The sequence below is a fragment of the Sciurus vulgaris genome, assembly GCF_902686455.1.
Source record: "Sciurus vulgaris genome assembly, chromosome: X".
NCBI lineage: Eukaryota > Metazoa > Chordata > Mammalia > Rodentia > Sciuridae > Sciurus > Sciurus vulgaris.
In genome coordinates, this window is record NC_136471.1 from 57,554,076 (window position 1) to 57,574,552 (window position 20,477).

Sequence of the window (20,477 nt, forward strand, 5' to 3'; positions counted from 1 at the left end):
CTTAAAATGCCAAGAAAATTAAAAGGTATAAAAATATACTAAAAATATCACTTAACAGATCAAAACCAAGTAACAAAAAAAAAAACAAATAATAAATTCAACTGCATATAAGTTAAATAATTTGTTTCAAATAAGACTTTCTAGAAAGTAAAGGCAATTCAGAGAATTGAGGGAAAAATAATTGCAAGTAGATCACCTCATAATGATTTAGTGTCTGGAGTATATAAAAACTCTTACAATTCAACAATAAAAGTTTGGGTAGTCCAATTAAAAATGGTTAAAAAATTTGAACAGAAATTCATCTAAATAAGATATAAAAATGATCAATAAGCACATGAATGAGTAGCACCACTAGTTAGCAGGAAAATGAAAGTCAAAATCCCACTGAGGTTCTATTCCACAACTACTAGAATCTCTATGATCAAAAAGAGTGACAATAACACACGATAATGAGGATGTGGAGAAGTTGGAACCCTCATGCATTGATGTTGGAAAGTGCACAATGGTACTGCACTTTGGAAAACAGTGGTTGGTCTGTCTTAAAAGTTTAAATATGAAGTTACCATTGTATCCAGTTATTTCATTGCTAGATATATACACAGGAAAACTGAACACATGTATTCACACTAAAGCTTTTACATGAATATGCATAGCCCTGTTATTTATTGTAAGCAATAAAAATAACTTAAATTTCTATCAACAAGTAAACATATAATACATAGCTTACCTATAATATAAAATATTTTACAGCAAAGAAACTTGTTAAGTATAGATAAATGCTGAAACATGAATTAAATTTAACATTATGTTATATGTTAGCAGCTTTCCATCACTGTGACAAAAATGCCTAAAAGAAATCAACCTAAAGAGAAAAGGTGTATGTTGGCTCACAGTTTCACAAGTTTAAGTCCATGGTCATTTGACCCGTTTCCTTTTAGTCCGGCCCTTGAGGACAGGATGATGAAAGTGCAGGACAGAGGAAAGTTGCTAAGTTCATGGCAGCCAGGAAGCAGAAAATTAGCTTTTACAAAAAATCCCTCTCCCAAAGGCAGTAAGCTATGAATCCATAAATGGTTTAAACTATTTGTGAGTCAGACCCTTCATGATTCAGTCATGTTCCAAAGGCTCCACCTATGAACACTGCTGCATTAGGGACCATGTCTTCAACATATTAGATTTTGGAGGACATTTTCAAGTCTTAATAGAAATCAATCACAAAAGAACAAATATTGCATGATTCATTTATATGAAATATTCACAATAGGTTAAATCTGTAGAATATAACAAGATTATTGGTTGCCTAAAGCTAGTGGAAGGGCGATGAGAGGTACTGACTGGTTGTTGGAATGGTATTTCTTTGGAGGGTGAAGAAGATGTTCTGGAATTAAATTAGTGGTAATGTTGCACAACTTTTTTTAAAAAAACTTATAATCATTAAAATGGTCAACTTAAACAGGTCAATTTATATGAATTACATGTCAAAAAAAACAAATTGTATAATGCAAAAATAGAACTATGGACATGACAAGAACCCAGTAGCAGTAACAGAAGAAACAATTAGAAAATTAGTATGAAAATTATATGTGTGTGATGTCATGCAAGTCAAAGGATTCAAGGTAGAGAGCTTGAAAAATTATATGAAATATTCCTGAATATTACCAAAGTGTTGGCGTACTTGCTATTGTATTTAGAAGCATGGTACACTTGTGGGACAAACACATGATTAGAAAGAGTTAATGGGTTTATTTTGAATGATTTACTACAAATTGCTCTCTTGAAGAGATTTGGTAGAAGGGAAGGATAGAAAGGAGATAGTAACCAAAGGATGAAATGAGGTTAAGAGAGATTGTTTTCTTTTTTTCACACAGGGATTGAACCCAGGGGTGCTTTTACCACTGAACCACATGCCCAGCCCTTTTTATGTTTTATTTGGAGACAGGGTCTTGCTAAGTTGCTTAGGGCCTCACTAAGTTGCTGTGACTGGCTTTGAACTTGCAATCCTTCTGCCTCAACTTCCTGAGCCACTGGGATTATAGGCATATGCCACCATACTCAGCCAAGAGAGATTTTTTAAATGGCAAAAATAATTGTACATTTTATGCTGAATGGAATGATATACTAAAAAAAAAGAAAAGATAATGATGCAAGATAGAGTGGGTAAGAATGTTGAAGCAATGTTCTTTAGGTAAGAGAGGATTAGATTAAAGCACATCTGTGATTACTAACCTTAATTCAGAGTTTGGATAGTTTATTGATGCTAACAGAAGAAAAGGAAGACTATATGGTCACAAAAATGGGTAGCTGGAAGTAGGGATAGGTGACAGGAGCTTACAGATATACTACTGGGTCATTCCAATTTTATCATTGACATAGGAAGCAAGATTATCAACCTGAGTGAATGAATCATCTAAAAGAGTAGGAGAGAAAGTAAACTAATATGGTATGATTGTAGAGTATCATTAATGTTCGCTTGATGCATTAGTCAGCTTTTCATGACTGGTCCAAAATACCTGAAAAAAAAAAACAAAATAGGGGAGGAAAGATTGATTTTGGTTCAATTATGTTAGTGACCCTGGGTTCTTGAATCCAGAATTGTAGAAGTGAACAATTGGCACAGGTAAAATTCAAACACAATTGAGACTTTATTAAGGACTTTTACTTGAGCCAATAGGAAGACATCACTTGGAGAACAAAGATTCTGGGCTCAATCAAACAAAGAACAAAAGGCAAGAATTTTATAGCAACTGCAGGGTAAACAGGAACTGTTTCTCTTGATTTCATCACATATAGAGCTAGGACTGTAAACATGCCTGTGCTCTCCATCAGTTTCTTCATGTGACACATGTATTAAGACATATTGCCATCTTAAGTCTCCACCTAGGGGTGTGCATTTTATTATGCTAAAAGGTAAAGGTAATTGTAGGTTTCTTTAGTGGCTAGTCTTCACATGGATTTGTTCCTCACCAACTGGAGTTGCTCTTTATTTTCTAGGAATGTCTCTGATACCATTATTTTCAAAATGGTTCAGATCCTGCTTTGTCTGATTTTAGTTAGAAGTTCTGTTGACTATATAATCTCAGAAAGCTTAGCTTATTTTCTCACTTTTCCATCTTCTGGAGTGTTATATCATTCCCACAGTCTTGAAGATTAGTAATTCCTAAGACTTAATGCCTGTAAGACTGAGAGGTATGGGGCTGCCTTATTGTTCTAAAAGGTGTTTATCCCTTAGTCCTGAGGGCCCTTCTTTTATGGGGCTGGGTCCCTGACGGTTTCAGTTTCATATTGGATAGCTGTATTGCTTTGGGCCTGGCACAAGGCAGAATATCATGACAGAAGCACATAGCATAGCAACCAGAAAGCAGAGAGAAAGAGAGAGAGAGGATGGAAACTGGGACAAAAAAATGTCCTTCCAGGGCATTGCCCCCTTGAACTGTTTCCTGTAAGTAGGTCAAGTTCCTATACTTTCCACCACTTTCCAATAATTGCATTCAGCTATGAAACACAAAATGGATGATTCTGTTGATGAGGTCAGAGCATTCATGATCTAATCACTTCCCAAATCTCTACTTCTGAATAGTCCTGCATTTGGAAACAAGTCTTAAACACATGAGCCTTCAGGGGACATTCTAGACCCAAATCATTATGCTGGGCCCAATTTACCATGTTTTCAATCTGTAGATTAAGCTTTTTAAGGCATAGCTAGCAAGGCGGCCTAATTCAAATCACAAAATTTTGAACATTTGCTAATAAGAGTACTATAGTTTTATATTTTACATTTTTATTTGATTGCTCTGAAGTCAACTTTTATATTGTTATAGTGACTCCATTTGTATTTTTATTTTTATTTTTCTAGTCTTTCAGTGGTATATTTATTGAGACAATATATACTGACATTTGTAAACTTTATACTAGTCTTGTAAAAGTTTTAGAAGATATTATAGTGCATAATTGAATAATTTAGTTCTATAGCTTATGATATAGCTAACCTGTTTTATTATGATTTCAAAAATAAGAATGCATAAATTAATTATCTTTAAATAAGCACGACTATATCTCATCCTTAAAAGTAAAAGGTACAACTTAAACTTCAATAAATTACATTACCAAATCAATGTAATTTATTCTTAGCCAACTGGTTGGTTAGCTATAATAGGTTAGTACTTCACATGTTCCTATGATTTGTTTTCCCCTTCATTTTATTTTTATGACCCATGTTAGTTTTTAGACATATTTTAACTCACTTATAAGTAAGAAACAGTGACACTTGTTTCCATTTAAAGTCACAAATCCAACTGAAAATACCTATCATTAGTAGATCAGGCAAAATGATCTTCAAAGAACTTCAAATCAAATTCCAGCATTTAACACAATCAAATATTTACATTTTGTTTATATCATATCCTTCCTTGACTTCCAGAAAATTACTCTTGTTTTTCCTAGAGTGATTGATTTTTATAGATATATAAGACTTCATTTTGACCAACAAAGTATTTAGACAGAAGGCTCCTGAGAAATATTTTCCTGTTCTCAAAATGTGACATATCTTCTGTAGATATATGGAGCAGTGTTTAGCTGTGATAATGAAATAGCAACAGTCTTCTTAGTACCAGCCTAAATATGAATCCAACATTATGTAAAATTAATAAAAAACATTGTGTAAAAATTAATGGAATTCAGGAGAAGGCAAGTTTGGTCTAGATTATGAATCATGTCTGAAAATTTCTTACATTAGAAAATAAATAGGACATAAAATAATGAAATTCCTAATATTGGATCTGTGATAAGTTGAAGTTTTTCTATTGCCTTGAGTTAAAATCATCTTATTTAATATGCATCCTACATAAAAGACCCTATACTATTTCACCTTGCTTAATTTTCCTTCTTCACCTATCATTATAATAAATTCCCTTATATTCTTATTTATGGCATTTTGTCCACTGTATATCATTGGAATATAAGCTCCTAAAAAGCAGCAACACTGCTTTTCTTGATATAATTGTATTTCAGGGCATATACTAGTGCGTTCCACATTATGTACACTCACAGTTTATGTCACAAATTCTCATCAAATTAGTGAATATTCTCCTTTAGGTCTCTATATTTTTCTTCCATTCTTCAGTGCCTCTGGCTTAGAACATACTTGTTATAAATTCATTCCTAGACTGTTTTCTCCCTCACTAATAATGCCACAAATGTAAAACTTTGGCAAAATTAAAATATTAAATATTTGAAAATGTCCATAATCATATCTTCAAGGTACATGGGCTGAAAGGCTTTCTGTTCGTTAGGTGATACTAGAGGGCTGAATGTTTGTATCTCCCTCAAATTCACTTATTGAAACCCAATCACCAAGGTAATAGTATTAAGGAGTGGGGACCTTATGAGATGATTAGATCATGAGACTTTCGTCCTCACAAATGGTGTTAATGCTGTCATAAAAGTCTTTTTTTAAAAAATTTAATTAATTGTAAACAAATGGGATACATGTTGTGTTCTGTTTGTACATGGAGTAACAGCATACCATTTGCATATTCATACATTTATATAGAGTAATGATGTTTGATTCATTCTGTTATTTTCTCCTTCCCCCACCCCCCCCCCCCCCCCTTTTCCCTCTATACAATCCCTCCTTCCTCCATTCTTGCCCCCTTCCTACCCCCCCATTATGTGTCATCATCCACTTATCAGCGAGATCATTTGTCCTTTGGTTTATTGAGATTGGCTTATCTCACTTAGCATGATTTTCTCCAACTGCATCCATTTTCCTGCAAATGCCATAATTTTATCCTGCTTCATGGCTGAGTAATATTCCATTATATATATATATATATATATATATATATATATATATATATGTATATACACCACAGTTTTTTTATCCATTCATCAACTGAAGGACATCTAGGTTGGTTCCACAATCTGGCTACTGTGAATTGAGCAGCTATGAACATTGATGTGGCTGTATCTCTGTAGTATGCTGATTTTAAGGCCTTTGGGCATAGGCTGAGGAGTGGGATAGCTGGGTCAAATGGTGGGCCCATTCCATGTTTTCTAAGGAATCTCCACACTGCTGTCCAGAGTGGCTGCACTAATTTGCAACCTCACCAGCAATGTATGAGTGTACCATTTCCCCCACAGCCTCACCAAACCTATTGTTGCTTGTATTCTTGATAATCGCCATTCTAATTGGGGGTGAGATGGGAATTTTAATGTAGTTTTGATTTGCATTTCTCTTATTACTAAAGACGGTGAACACTTTTTCATATGTTTGTTGATTGCTTGTAGATCTTCTTCTATGAAGTGTCTGTTCATATCCTTAGCCCATTTGTTGATTGGGTTATTTGTATTCTTTGTGTAGAATGTTTTGAGTTCTTTATAAATTCTGGAAATTAGTGCTGTATCTGAAGTACGAGTGGCAAAGATTTTCTCCCACTCTGTAGATTCTCTCTTGCATTGCTGACAGATTCCTTTGCTGAGAGAAAGCTATTTAGTTTGAATCTATCCCAGTTATTGATTCTTGCTTTTATTTCTTGTGCTATGGGAGTCCTGTTAAGGAAGTCTGATCCTAAGCCAACAAGTTGAAGATTTTGACCTACTTTTTCTTCTAAAAGATGCAGGGTCTCTGGTCTGATTTCAAGGTCCTTGATCCATTGTGAGTTGATTTTTGTGCAGGCTGAGAGATAGGGTTTTATTTTCATTCTGTTGCATATGGATTTCCAGTTTTCCCAGCACCATTTGTTAAACAAACTATCTTTTCTCCATTGCATTTTTTTGGCCATTGTCTAGTATGAGAAAATTGTATTTATTTGGGTTTGTGTCCATGTCATCTATTCTGTACCATTGATCTACCTGTCTATTTTAGTGCCAATACCATGTCATTTTTGTTACTATTGCTTTGTAGTATAGTTAAACTTCTGGTATTGTGATACCCCCTGTTTCATTCTTCCTGCTAAGGATTGCTTTAGCTATTCTGGGTTTCTTATTCTTCCAGATGAATTTCATGATTGCTTGCTCTATTTCTGTAAGGTATATCATTGGGATTTTAATTAGAATTGCATTGAATCTGTATAGCACTTTTGGTAGTATGGCCATTTTCACAACATTAATTCTTCCTATGCAAGAACATGGGAGATCTTTCCATCTTCTAAGGTCTTCCTTAATTTCTTTCTTCAATGTTTTGTAGTTTTCATTGTAGAGATCTTTTACCTCTTTGGTTAGATTGATTCCCAAGATTTTTTTTTTTTCTTTTTTTTTTTTTTTTTTTGAGGCTATTACAAATGGAGTTGTTTCCCTCATTTCCCTTTCAGATGTTTCATCACTTGTGTATAAAAATGCTGTAGATTTGTGTGGTGTTGATTTTATAGCCTGCTATTTTGCTGAATTCATTTATGAGGTCTAGAAGTTTTCTAGAGGAGTTTTTTTGGATCCTCTAAATATAGAGTCATGTCATTAGCAAATAGTTACATCTTAAGTTCCTGTTTTTCTGTTGTATCCCTTTAATTTCTTTAGTCTGTCTAATTGCTCTGGCTATATTTTCAAGTACAATGTTGAATAGAAGTGGTGAAAGAGGACATCCCTGTCTTGTTCCCATTTTATAAAGGAAATGGTTTCAGTTTTTCTCCATTAAGAATGATGTTGGCCATGGGCTTAGCATAAATAGCCTTTACAATGTTCAGGTATGTTCCTACTATCCCTAATTTTTCTAGTGTTTGAGCATGAAGCGGTGTTGTATTTTGTCAAATGCTTTTTCTTTGTCACTGAAATAATCATATGATTCTTATTCTTAAGTCTATTACCCGGATTACAATTTATTGATTTACGGATGTTAACCATCCTTGCTTCCAGGGAAGAAACCCACTTGATTGTGTTGCACGATTTTCTTAATATGTTTTTGGATATGGTTTGCCAATATTTTGTTTAGGATCTTTGCCATCTATATCATCAAGGATATTGTTCTAAAATTTTCTTTCCTTGATTTGTCTTTGCCTGGTTTGGGTATGAGAGTGATGTTAGCTTCAATGAATGAGTTCGGTAGGGTACCCTCCTTTTCTATTTCCTGGAATATTTGAGAAGTATTGGAATGAGTTCTTCTCTGAAGGCCTTGTAGAACTCGGATGAGAATCAGTCTGGTCCTGGGCTTTTCTTGGATGGTAGGTTTTTAATGGCTTTCTTCTATTTCATTGCTTGATATTGATCTGTTTAAATTGTGGATGTCTCCAGGTTCAGTTTGGGAGGAGCACATGTCTCTAGAAATTTGTCAGTGTCTTCATAGTTTTCTATTTTTTTGAATACAGATTTTTTTTTCACATTTTTTGTTATTTAAACAAATGGGATACATGTTGTTTCTCTATTTGTACATGGATCAAGGCATACCATTTGTGTAATCATAAATTTACATAGGGCCTTGTAATTTGATTCAGTTATTTTTTCCCTTCCCCCCCAACCACTCCCACCCTTCTCTTTCCTCTATACAGTCCTTTCTTCCTCCATTCTTACCACCCTCGCTATCCCTAACCCTAAACCTAACCCTAACCCTAACGCTAACCCCTCCTACCCCCCATTATATGTCCTCATTCGCTTATCAGCAAGATCATTCATCCTTTAATATTTTGAGATTGGCCTATCCCACGTAGCATGATATGCTCCAATTTCATCCATTTGCCTCCAAATGCCATAATTTTATCATTCTTCGTGGCGGAGTAATATTCCATTGTATATATATGCCACAGTTTCTTTACCCATTCATCAGTTGAAGGACATCTAGGGTGGTTCCACAATCTGGCTATGGTGAATTGAGCAGCTATGAACATTGATGTGACTATATCTCTGTAGTATTCTGATTTTAAGTCCTTTGGGTATAGGCCAAGGAGTGGGATAGCTGGATCAAATGGTGGTTCCATTCCAAGCTTTCTGAGGAATCTCCACACTGCTTTCCAGAGTGTCTGCACTAATTGGCAACCCCACCAGCAATGTATGAGTGTACCTTTTTCCCCACATCCTCACCAACACGTATTGTTACTTGTGTTCTTGATAATCAGCATTCTAATTGGGGTGACATGAAATCTTAGGGTAGTTTTGATTTGCATTTCTTTTATTAGTAGATATGGAGAACATTTTTCATATATCTGTTGATTGCTTGTACATCTTTTCTGTGAAGTGTCTGTCATTTCCTTAGCCCCATTTGTTGATTGGATTATTTGTATTCTTGGTGTAGAGTTTTTTGAGTTCTTTATAGATTCTGGAAATTAGCGCTCTATCTGAAGTATGATTGGCAAAGATATTCTCCCACTCTAGGCTCTCTGATCACATTACTGATAGTTACCTTTGCTGAGAGAAAGCTTTTTAGTTTGAATCTATCCCAGTGGTTGATTCTTGCTTTTATTTCTTGGGCTATGGGAGTCCTGTTAAGGAAGTCCGATCCTAAGCCAACAATTGAATGTTTGGACTTACTTTTTCTTCTATAAAATTCAGGGTCTCTGGTCTGATTCTGAAGTCCTTGAACCATTGTGAGTTGAGTTTTGTGCAGGGTGAGAGGGGTTTAATTTCGTTCTGTGTAAATGGTTTTCCAGTTTCCCAGCACCATTTGTAGAAGAGGCTATCTTTTCTCCATTGCATATTTTTGGCACCTTTGTCTAGTATGGGAAAACTGTATTTATTTGGGTTTGTGTCCATGTCCTCTATTCTGTACCATTGATCTACCTGTCTATTTTGGTACCAATACCATGCCGTTTTTGTTAGTATTGCTTTGTAATGGAGTTGAAGATCTGGTACTGCAATACCTCTGCTTCGCTCTTTCTACTGAGGATTGCTTCAGCTCTTCTGGGTTTTTATTCTTCCAGATGAATTTCATATTGCTTGCTCTATTTGTGTAAGGTACATCATTGGGATTTTAATTGGAATTGCATTGAATCTGTATAGCACTTTTGGTAGTATGGCCATTTTGACATATTAATTCTTCCTATCCAAGAACATGGGAGATCTTTCCGTCTTCTAAGGTTTTCTTTAATTTCTTCTTTTTTTTTTTTTTACCTTTTTTTTAAATTTTTAATTTTAATTAAAAATCATAGATTTACATAGGGCAATGTTGTTTGATTCATTTTTTTATTTTTTCCCCTTCCCCCCTCCCCTCCCACCCCTCTTTTCCCTCTATACAGTCCTTTCTTCCTCATTCTACCACCCTCCTTATCCCTAACCCTAAACCTAACCCTAACCCTAACACTAACCCCTCCTACCCCCCAACCCCGTATGTCCTCATCCGCTTATCAGCGAGATCATTCGTCCTTTAGTTTTTTCAGTTTGGATTATCTCACTTAGCATGATACCCTCCAATTTCATCCATTTGCCTGCGAATGCCATAATTTTATCATTCTACATGGCGGAGTAATATTCCATTGTATATATATGCCACAGTTTCTTTATCCATTCATCAACTGAAGGGCATCTGGGTTGGTTCCACAATCTGGCTATAGTGAATTGAGCAGCTATGAACATTGATGTGGCTGTATCTCTGTAGTATGCTGATTTTAAGTCCTTTGGGTATAGGCCAAGGAGTGGGATAGCTGGGTCAAATGGTGGGTCCATTCCAAGCTTTCTGAGGAATCTCCATACTGCTTTCCAGAGTGGCTGCACTAGTTTGCAACCCCACCAGCAATGTATGAGTGTACCTTTTTCCCCACATCCTCGCCAACAACTATTGTTGCTTATGTTCTTGATAATCACCATTCTAATTGGGGTGAGATGAAATCTTAGGGTAGTTTTGATTTGCATTTCTCTTATTAATAGAGATGTTGAACATTTTTTCATATATCTGCTGATGGCTTGTACATCTTCTTCTGTGAAGTGTCTGTTCATTTCCTTAGCCCATTTGTTGATTGGATTATTTGTATTCTTGGTGTAGAGTTTTTTGAGATCTTTATAGATTCGGGATATTAGCGCTCTATCTGAAGTATGATTGGCAAAGATATTCTCCCACTCTGTAGGCTCTCTCTTCACATTACTGATTGTTTCCTTTGCTGAGAGAAAGCTTTTTAGTTTGAATCTATCCCAGTGGTTGATTCTTGCTTTTATTTCTTGGGCTATGGGAGTCCTGTTAAGGAAGTCTGCTCCTAAGCCAACAAGTTGAAGGTTTGGGCCTACTTTTTCTTCTATAAGATGCAGGGTCTCTTGTCTGATTCGGAGTTCCTTGATCCATTGTGAGTTGAGTTTTGTGCAGGGTGAGAGATAAGGGTTTAATTTCATTCTGTTGCATACGGTTTTCCAGTTTTCCCAGCACCATTTGTTGAAGAGGCTATCTTTTCTCCATTGCATATTTTGTCACCTTTGTCTAGTATGAGAAAATTGTATTATTTGGGTTTGTGTCCGTGTCCTCTATTCTGTGCCATTGATCTACCTGTCTATTTTGGTACCAATACCATGCCTGTTTTGTTACTATTGCTTTGTAATACAGTTGAAGATCTGGTATTGCGATACCACCTGCTTCGCTCTTTCTACTGAGGATTGCTTTAGCTATTCTGGGTTTCTTCTTCTTCCAGATGAATTTTCATAATTGCTTGCTCTATTTGTGTAAGGTACATCATTGGGATTTTAATTGGAATTGCATTGACTCCATATAGCACTTTTGGTAGTATGGCCATTTTGACAATATTAATTCTTCCTATCCATGAACATGGGAGATCTTTCCATCTTCTAAGGTTTTCTTTAATTTCTTTCTTTAGTGTTCTGTAGTTCTCATTGTAGAGGTCTTTCACTTCTTTTGTGAGATTGATTCCCAAGTATTTTATTTTTTTCGATGCTATTGTGAATGGGGTAGTTTTCCTAATTTCTCTTTCTGAAGATTCATCACTTATGTATAAAAATGCATTGGATTTATGAACATTGATCTTGTAACCTGCTACTTTACTGAATTCACTTATGAGTTCTAAGAGTTTTCTGGTGGAATTTCCAGGTTCCTCTAAATATATAATCATGTCATCAGCAAACAGGGATAGTTTAAGTTCCTCTTTTCCAATTCGTATCCCTTTAATTTCTTTGGTTTGTCTAATTGCTCTGGCTAGAGTCTCAAGAAAAATGTTGAATAGAAGTGGTGAAAGAGGGCATCCCTGCCTTGTTTCAGTTTTTAGGGAGAATGCTTTCAGTTTTTCACCATTTAGAATGATATTGGCCATGGGCTTAGCATAGATGGCCTTCACAATGTTAAGGAATGATCCCACTACCCCAATTTTTTCTAGTGTTTTGAGCATGAAGGGATGCTGTATTTTATCGAATGCTTTTTCTGCATCTATTGAAATAACCATGTGATTCTTAACTTTTAGTCTATTGATATGGTAAATGACATTTATTGACTTCCGGATGTTGAACCAACCTTGCATCCCTGGGATAAAACCCACTTGATTGTGATGCACTATCTCTTCAATATATTTTTGTATGCGATTTGCTAAAATTTTGTTGAGAATTTTTGCGTCGATGTTCATTAAGGATATTGGTCTGAAATTTTCTTTCCTCGATGTATCTCTGTCTGGTTTAGGTATCAGGGTGATATTGGCTTCATAGAATGAGTTTGGGAGGGTTCCCTCCTCTTCTATTTTATGGAATACTTTGAGAAGTATTGGAATGAGCTCTTCTTAAAGGTTTTGTAGAACTCGGCTGAGAACCCATCTGGTCCCGGACTTTTCTTTGTTGGTAGGCTTTTGATGCCCTCTTCTATTTCATTGCTTGAAATTGATTTATTTAAGTTGTGTATATCTTCCTCGTTCAGTTTAGGCAATTCATATGTCTCTAGAAACTTGTTGATGTCTTCGAGGTTTTCTGTTTTGTTGGAGTATAGATTTTCAAAATAGCTTCTACTTATGTTTTGTATTTCACTCGTGTCTGTTGTGATATTTCCTTGTTCATTACGAATTTTAGTAATTTGAGTTTTCTCCCTTTTTCTCTTTGTTAGCATGGCTAAGGGTTTATCAATTTTTGTTTATTTTTTCAAAGAATCAACTATTTATTTTGTTAATTTTTCCGATTGTTTCTTTTGTTTCAATTTCGTTGATTTCAGCTCTGATTTTTACTATTTCCTGTCTTCTACTACTTTTGTTGTTGGTCTGCTCTTCTTTTTCTAAGGCTTTGAGCTGTAGTGTTAAGTCGTTTATTTGTTGATTTCTACTTCTTTTGTTGAATGCACCCCATGAAATAAATCTTCCTCTCAGTACTGCTTTCATAGTGTCCCAGAGATTTTGATATGATGTGTCTTTGTTCTCATTTACTTCTAAGAATTTTTTAATTTCCCTCCTGATGTCTTCTGTTATCCATTCATCGTATAATAGTGCATTATTTAATCTGCAAGCATTGGAGAAGTTTCTGTTTTTTATTCTGTCTATTTCTAATTTCAGTCCATTATGATCTGATAGAGTACAAGGTAGTATCTCTGTATTCTTGTATTTGCTAACAGTAGCTTTGTGGCATAAAACATGGTCTATTTTAGAGAAGGATCCATGTGCTGCTGAGAAGAAAGTGTATTCGTTCTTTGTTGGATGGTATATTCTATATAAGTCGGTTAAGTCTAAATTGTTGATTGTGTTATTGAGATCTATGGTTCTTTATTCAATTTTTGTTTGGACGATCTATCCAGTGGTGAGAGAGGTGTGTTTAAAATCGCCTAGTATTATTGTGTTGTGGTCTATTTGATTTCTGAATTTGAGAAGGATTTGTTTGACGTTCATGGATGAGCCAATGTTCGGGGCATAGATATTTATGATTGTTATGTCTTGCTGATTTATGCTTCCCTTAAGCAGTATGTAATGTCCTTCTTTATCCCTTCTGACTTGTTTTGGCTTCAAGTCCACATTATCTGAAATGAGGATGGATACTCCAGCTTTTTTGCTGCGTCCGTGTGCATGGTATGTTTTTTCCCATCCTTTCACCTTCAGTCTATGGGTATCCTCTTTCTATGAGATGGGTCTCTTGCAGGCAGCATATTGTTGGATTTTTCTTTTTAATCCATCTGCCAGTCTATGTCTTTTGATTGACGAGTTCAGGCCATTAACATTCACAGTTATTATTGTGATATGATTTGTATTCCTATTCATTGGACTCATTTTTGTGTTTTGACATGATTTGGTTTCTCCTTTATTTGGCTATTCCTTTAGGCTAGTTCCTCCCGTTGCTGAATTACATTGTTGTTTTTCATCTCTTCCTCATGGAATATTTTGCTGAGAATGTTCTGTAATGCCGGCTTTCTTTTAGTAAATTCCTTTCGCTTTTCTTTATCGTCGAAGGATTTTATCTCATCGTCAAATCTGAAAGTAAGTTTTGCTGGGTATAAAATTCTTGGTTGGCATCCATTTTCTTTCAGGGCTTGGTAAATGTTGTTCCAGGCCCTTCTAGCTTTTAGGGTCTGGACTGAAAAATCTGCTGATATTCTTATTTTTTTTCCCCTGAATGTAATCTGATTCTTTTCTCTCGCGGCCTTTAAAATTCTGTCTTTATTTTGAATGTTAAGTATTTTCATAATAATGTGCCTTGGTGCAGGTCTGTTGTAATTTTGCATATTTGCAGTCCTATAAGCCTCTTGTACTTGGTTTTCCATTTCATTCTTGAGATTTGGGAAATTTTCTGATATTATTTCATTGAATAGATTGTTCATTCCTTTGGTTTGTTTCTCTAAGCCTTCCTCAATCCCAATTATTCTTAAATTTGGCCTCTTTCTGATATCCCATAATTCTTGTAGATTCTGTTCATGATTTCTTACCATCTTCTCTGTTTGGTCAACCTTGTTTTCAAGATTAAATATTTTGTCTTCAATATCTGAAGTTCTGTCTTCCAGGTGATCTATCCTATTATTTATGCTTTCTATGGCGTTTTAACTTGGTTTATTGTTTCCTTCATTTCAAGGATTTCCGTTTGGTTTTTTTTTCAGTATCTCTAACTCTTTATTGAAATGCTCTTTTGCTTCTGTTATTTGCTCTTTTAACTGTTGATTAGTGCGTTCATTTAATGCCTGCATTTGTTCTTACATCTCCTCGTTTGCTTCCCTGATTGTTTTAATTATGTACATTCTGAACTCCCTTTCGGACATTTCTTCTGCTGTGCTGTCATTGGGTTTTATTGATATAGTATCTAGGTTTGTTTCAGACATTTTCTTCCCTTTTTTTCTCATATTGGTCAGATGTCAATGGGACTCTGTGATATTGTAGATTTCCTCTATTGGCTTATAGAGACCCTGTAGATTTCCAGTGTATCACCTACCAGCCTTCAGTAGCCAGAAGTCTTGGATTAATTTGATAATGCAGTGCTTCCGAAGAATGCTGCCCCTAGCCCGCTACCAGTTCCAGGGAGAGAGACCTGGAGAGGTCTCTTGTTGCAAAGCCCTGGTTCCAGAGGCTGGTTGGAGGTTGGAGGTCTCCACTGGCTTGGGGACTTGTGGCTGGCTCTGTGTAGACAGGCTCTCACTGGGCGATTTGCCCCGAGAAGCTAGCCTAGAGAGGCGCTTCCTGCTGGAGGGGGGCTGGGCCTCTTGGGGAAGTTCCTGGCACCCTGTGCTGGTCACTGAAGCAACCTGTGGGCGGGCTGTAGCTGGCAGTGGGGCGGGCTGGAGCTGGCTGGGGCGGGCCGGAGCTGGCCGCGCTGCTTCTGTGCAGAAGGGCTCTCACTGGGGGGCCTGTTCTGAGAGGCTGGAGGATCTGTCCCTGTGGGCGAAGCCCACCGCCAGACTGCACCGAGCTGCCTGGGGGAGACGCTATCTGCCCTGTCCCACTCTACTAAGCCACTCGAATCCGGGCCTGCCGCCCAGCTGAGCTTTGCTGGGTGGGGGAGACTCACCCCGTGGTTCTATCTTAGTCCGGGTCTCTCAATGCCTCCCCTTCCTGAATCCTGCGTTCTGGGGCGACTGGAAATGCAGTCACCACCCTCTAGTCTGCCATCTTGGATCACCCCGTGGAAAAAGCCTGCAGCTGGAGGGGGACAATGCTGCCTGGAGAGGTCTCTGGCTGCCCAGCCCTGGTCCCAGAAGCCGCTTGCGTGTCGAATATCTCCACTGGCTTGGGGACTTGTGGCTGGCTCTGTGTCGAGAGGCTCTCACTGGGCGGTCTGCCCCGGGAAGCTAGCCTAGAGAGGCGCTTCCCGCCAAAGGGGGCTGGGCTGCTTGGGGGAGTCCCTGGCGTCCTGTGCTGGTCACTGAAGCAATCTGCGGGCAGGCTGTAGCTGGCAGTGGGGCGGGCTGGAGCTGGCTGGGGCGGGCCGGAGCTGGCCGCGCTGCTTCTGTGCAGAAGGGCTCTCCTAATTTCATTCTTAATTGTTCTGTAGTTCTCATTGTAGAGGTCTTTCCCCTCTTTTGTGAGATTGATTCCCAAGTATTTCATTTTTTTTTTTTTATACTATTGTGAATGGGGTAGTTTTCCTAATTTCTCTCTCTGAAGATTTATCACTTATGTATAAAAATGCATCGGATTTATGAGCATTGATCTTGTAACCTGCTACTTTACTGAATTCACTTATGAGTTCTAAGAGTTTTCTGGTGGAATTTCCAGGTTCCTCTAATATATAATCATGTCATCAGTGAACAGGCATAGTTTGGGACTCTTCTTTTCCAATTTGTATCCCTTTAATTTCTTTGGTTTGTCTAATTGCTCTGCCTAGAGTCTCAAGGACAATGTTGAATAGAAGTGGTGAAAGAGGGCATCCCTGCCTTGTTCCAGTTTTTAGGGGGAATGCTTTCAGTTTTTCACCATTTAGAATGCTATTGTCCATGGGCTTAGCATAGATGGCCTTTAAAATGTTAAGGGATATTCCTGCTACCACATTTTTTTCTAGGGTTTGAGCATGAAGGGATGTTGTATTTTATCGAATGCTTTTTCTGAATCTATTGAAGTAATCATGTGATTCTTAAAGTTAAATCTGTTGATATGGTGAATGGCATTTTTTGATTTTCGGATGTTGAACCAACCTTGCATCCCTGAGATAAAACCCACTTGATCATGGTGGATTTAATATATTTTTGGATGCGATTTGCTAAAATTTTGTTGAGAATTTTTGCATCGATGTTCATTAAGGATATTGGTCTGAAATTTTCTTTCCTCGATGTGTCTCTGTCTGGTTTAGGTATCAGGGTGATATTGGCTTCATAGAATGAGTTTGGATGGGTTTGCTCCTCTTCTATTTCATGGAATAATTTGAGGAGTATTGGAATGAGCTCTTCTTTAAAGGATTTGTAGAACTCTGCTGAGAACCCATCTAGTCCCAGACTTTTCTTTGTTGGTAGGCTTTTGATGACCTCTTCCATTTCATTGCTTGAAATTGATTTATTTAAGTTGTGTATGTCCTCCTGGTTCAGTTTAGGTAATTCATATGTCCTAGAAACTTGTTGATGTCTTCGAGGTTTTCTGTTTTGTTGGAGTATAGATTTTCAAAATAGTTTCTAATTGTTTTGTGTTTCACTCGTGTCTGTTGTGATATTTCCTTGTTCATTCTGAATTTTAGTAATTTGTGTTATCTACCTATTTCTCTTGTTAGTGTGGCTAAGGGTTTATCAATTTTGTTTATTTTTCAAAGAACCAACTATTTATTTTGTTAATTTTCCGATTTTTTCTCTTGTTTCAATTTTGTTGATTTCAGCTCTGATTTTTACTATTTCCTGATTTCTACTACCTTTGATGTTGATCTGCTGTTCTTTTTCTACGGCTTTGAGCTGTAGTGTTAAGTCATTAATTTGTTGGTTTCTACTTCTTTTGTTGAATGTACCCCATGAAATAAATCTTCCTCTAAGTATTGCTTTCATAGTGTCCCAGAGATTTTGATATGATGTGTCTTTGTTCTCATTTACTTCTAAGAATTTTTTTATTTCCCTCCTGATGTCTTCTGTTATCCATTCATCATATAACAGTGTATTATTTAATCTCCAGGTATTGGAGAAGATTCTGTTTTTTATTCTGTCATTTATTTTTAATTTCAATCCCTTATGATCTGATAGAGTACAAGGTAGTATCTCTATCTTCTTGTATTTGCTAACAGTAGCTTTGTGGCATAAAACATGGTCTATTTTAGAGAAGGATCCATGTGCTGCTGAGAAGAAAGTGTATTTGTATTTTGTTGGATGGTATATTCTATATATGTCGGTTATGTCTAAATTGTTGATTGTGTTATTGAGATCTATGGTTTCTTTATTCAACTTTTGTTTGGAAGATCTATCCAGTGGTGAGAGAGGTGTGTTAAAATCGCCTAGTATTATTGTGTTGTGGTCTATTTGAATCTGGAATTGAGAAAAATTTGTTTGACGTACATGGACAAGCCAATGTTTGGGGCATAGATATTTATGATTGTTATGTCTTGCTGATTTATGCTTCCCTTATGCAGCATGTAATGTCGTTCTTTATCCCTTCTGAGTAGTTTTGGCTTGAAGTCCACATTATCTGAAATGAGGATGGATTCTCCAGCTTTTTGCTGCGTCCATGTGCATGGTATGTTTTTTCGCATCCTTTCACCTTTATTCTATGGGTATCTCTTTCTATGAGATGAGTATCTAGTAGGCAGCATATTTTTGGATTTTTCTTTTTAATCCAATCTGCTAGTCTATGTCTTTTGATTGATGAGTTCAGGCCATTAACATTCAGGGTTATTATTGTGATATGATTTGTATTCCCAGTCTTTTGACTCATTTTTGTTTTTTGACATGATTTGGTTTCTCCTTTATTTGGCTATTCCTTTAGGCTAGTTCCTCCCGTTGCTGAATTACATTGTTGTTTTTCATCTCTTCCTCATGGAATATTTTGTTGAGAATGTTCTATAATGCTGGTTTTCTTTTTGTAAATTCCTTTCTTTTGTTTATCATGGAAGGATCTTATTTTGTCGTCAAATCTGAGGGTAAATTTTATTGGGTATAAGATTCTTGGTTGGCATCCATTTTCTTTCAGGGCTTGGTAATGTTGTTCCAGGCCCTTCTAGCTTTTAGGGTCTGGATTGAAAAATCTTCTGATATTCTTATGGTTTTCCCCTGAATATAATTTGTTTCTTTTCTCTCGTGGCCTTTAAAATTCTGTCTTTATTTTGTATGTTAGGTATTTTCATAATAATGTGGCTTGGTGTTGGTCCGTTGTAATTTTGTATATTTGGAGTCCTATAAGCCTCTTGTACCTGGTTTTCCATTTCATTCTTCAGATTTGGGAAATTTTATGATATTATTTCATTGAGTAGATTGTTCATTCCTTTGGTTTGTTACTCTAAGCCTTCCTCAATCCCAATAATTCTTAGTTTTTGGCCTTTTCATGATTCTATAAGAATTATCCCATAATTCTTGTAGATTCTGTTCATGATTTCTTACCATCTTCTCTTTGGTGAACTTTGTTGTCAAGGTTAAATACTTTTTCTTCAATGTCTGAGGTTCTATCTTCCAGGTGTTCTCTCCTATTGGTTATGCTTTCTGTGGAGTTTTTAACTTGGTTTATTGTTTCCTTCATTTCGTGGATTTCTGGGTTTTTTTTTCAGTATCTCTAACTCTTTATTGAAATGATCTCTTGCTTCCCATATTTGCTCTTTTAACTGTTGATTGGTGCCATCATTTAATGCCTGCATTTGCTCTTTCATCTCTTCCTTCAATGCCTGCATTTGCTCTTTCATCTCCTCATTTGCTTCCCTGATTGTTTTAATTATGTACATTCTGAACTCCCTTTCTGACCACTTCTTCTGCTGTGCTGTCATTGGGTTTTATTGATATAGTATCTAGGTTTGTTTGGGACATTTTCTTCCCTTGTTTCTCATATTGGTCAGATGTCAGTGGGACTCTGAGATATTGCAGATTTCCTCTATTGGCTTATAGTGTACCTGTAGATTTCCAGTGTATCACCTCCCAGCCTTCAGTAGCCTGATGTCTTGGAGGAACTTGATGATGCAGTGCTTCCGAAGAAAGCTGCCCCTAGCCTGCTACTGGTTACAGGGCTTGGAACTGGCTCTGTGTGGAAAGGCTCTCACTGGGAGGCCTGTTCCAAGAAGCTGGCCATGTGGGAGGAGCCCAGCGCTGGAGTGTGCAGGGCTGCCTGTGGAAGACTCTAGCTGCCCTGCCCTACTGTGATAAGCTGCCCCTATCCGGGCCAGCTACCCAGGCCGAGCTTCACCCTGTGGGGGAGACTCACCCCATGGCTCTATTTTAGTCCGAGCCTCTCAATGCCTCCCCTTCTTGAATCCTGGGTTCTACAGTGACTAGAGATGCAGTCACCCTCTAGTCCGCCATCTTGGATTGCCCTGTGGAAAGAGCCTGCAGCTGGATGGGGTTGGTCTGCCTGGAGAAGTCTCTAGCTGCCCTGCCCTGGTCCCAGAGGCTGCTTGACGGTCGGAGCTCTCTGCTGGCTCGGGGACTTCTGGCTGGCTCTGTGTAGAAAGGCTCTCACTGGGGGGGTCTGCACCGAGAAGCTAGCCTTGAAAGGCGCCTCCCACCAGAGGGAGCCGGGCTACTTGGGGAAGTCCCTGGCTACCCTGTCCTGGTCCCTGAAGCTACCTGCGGGCTG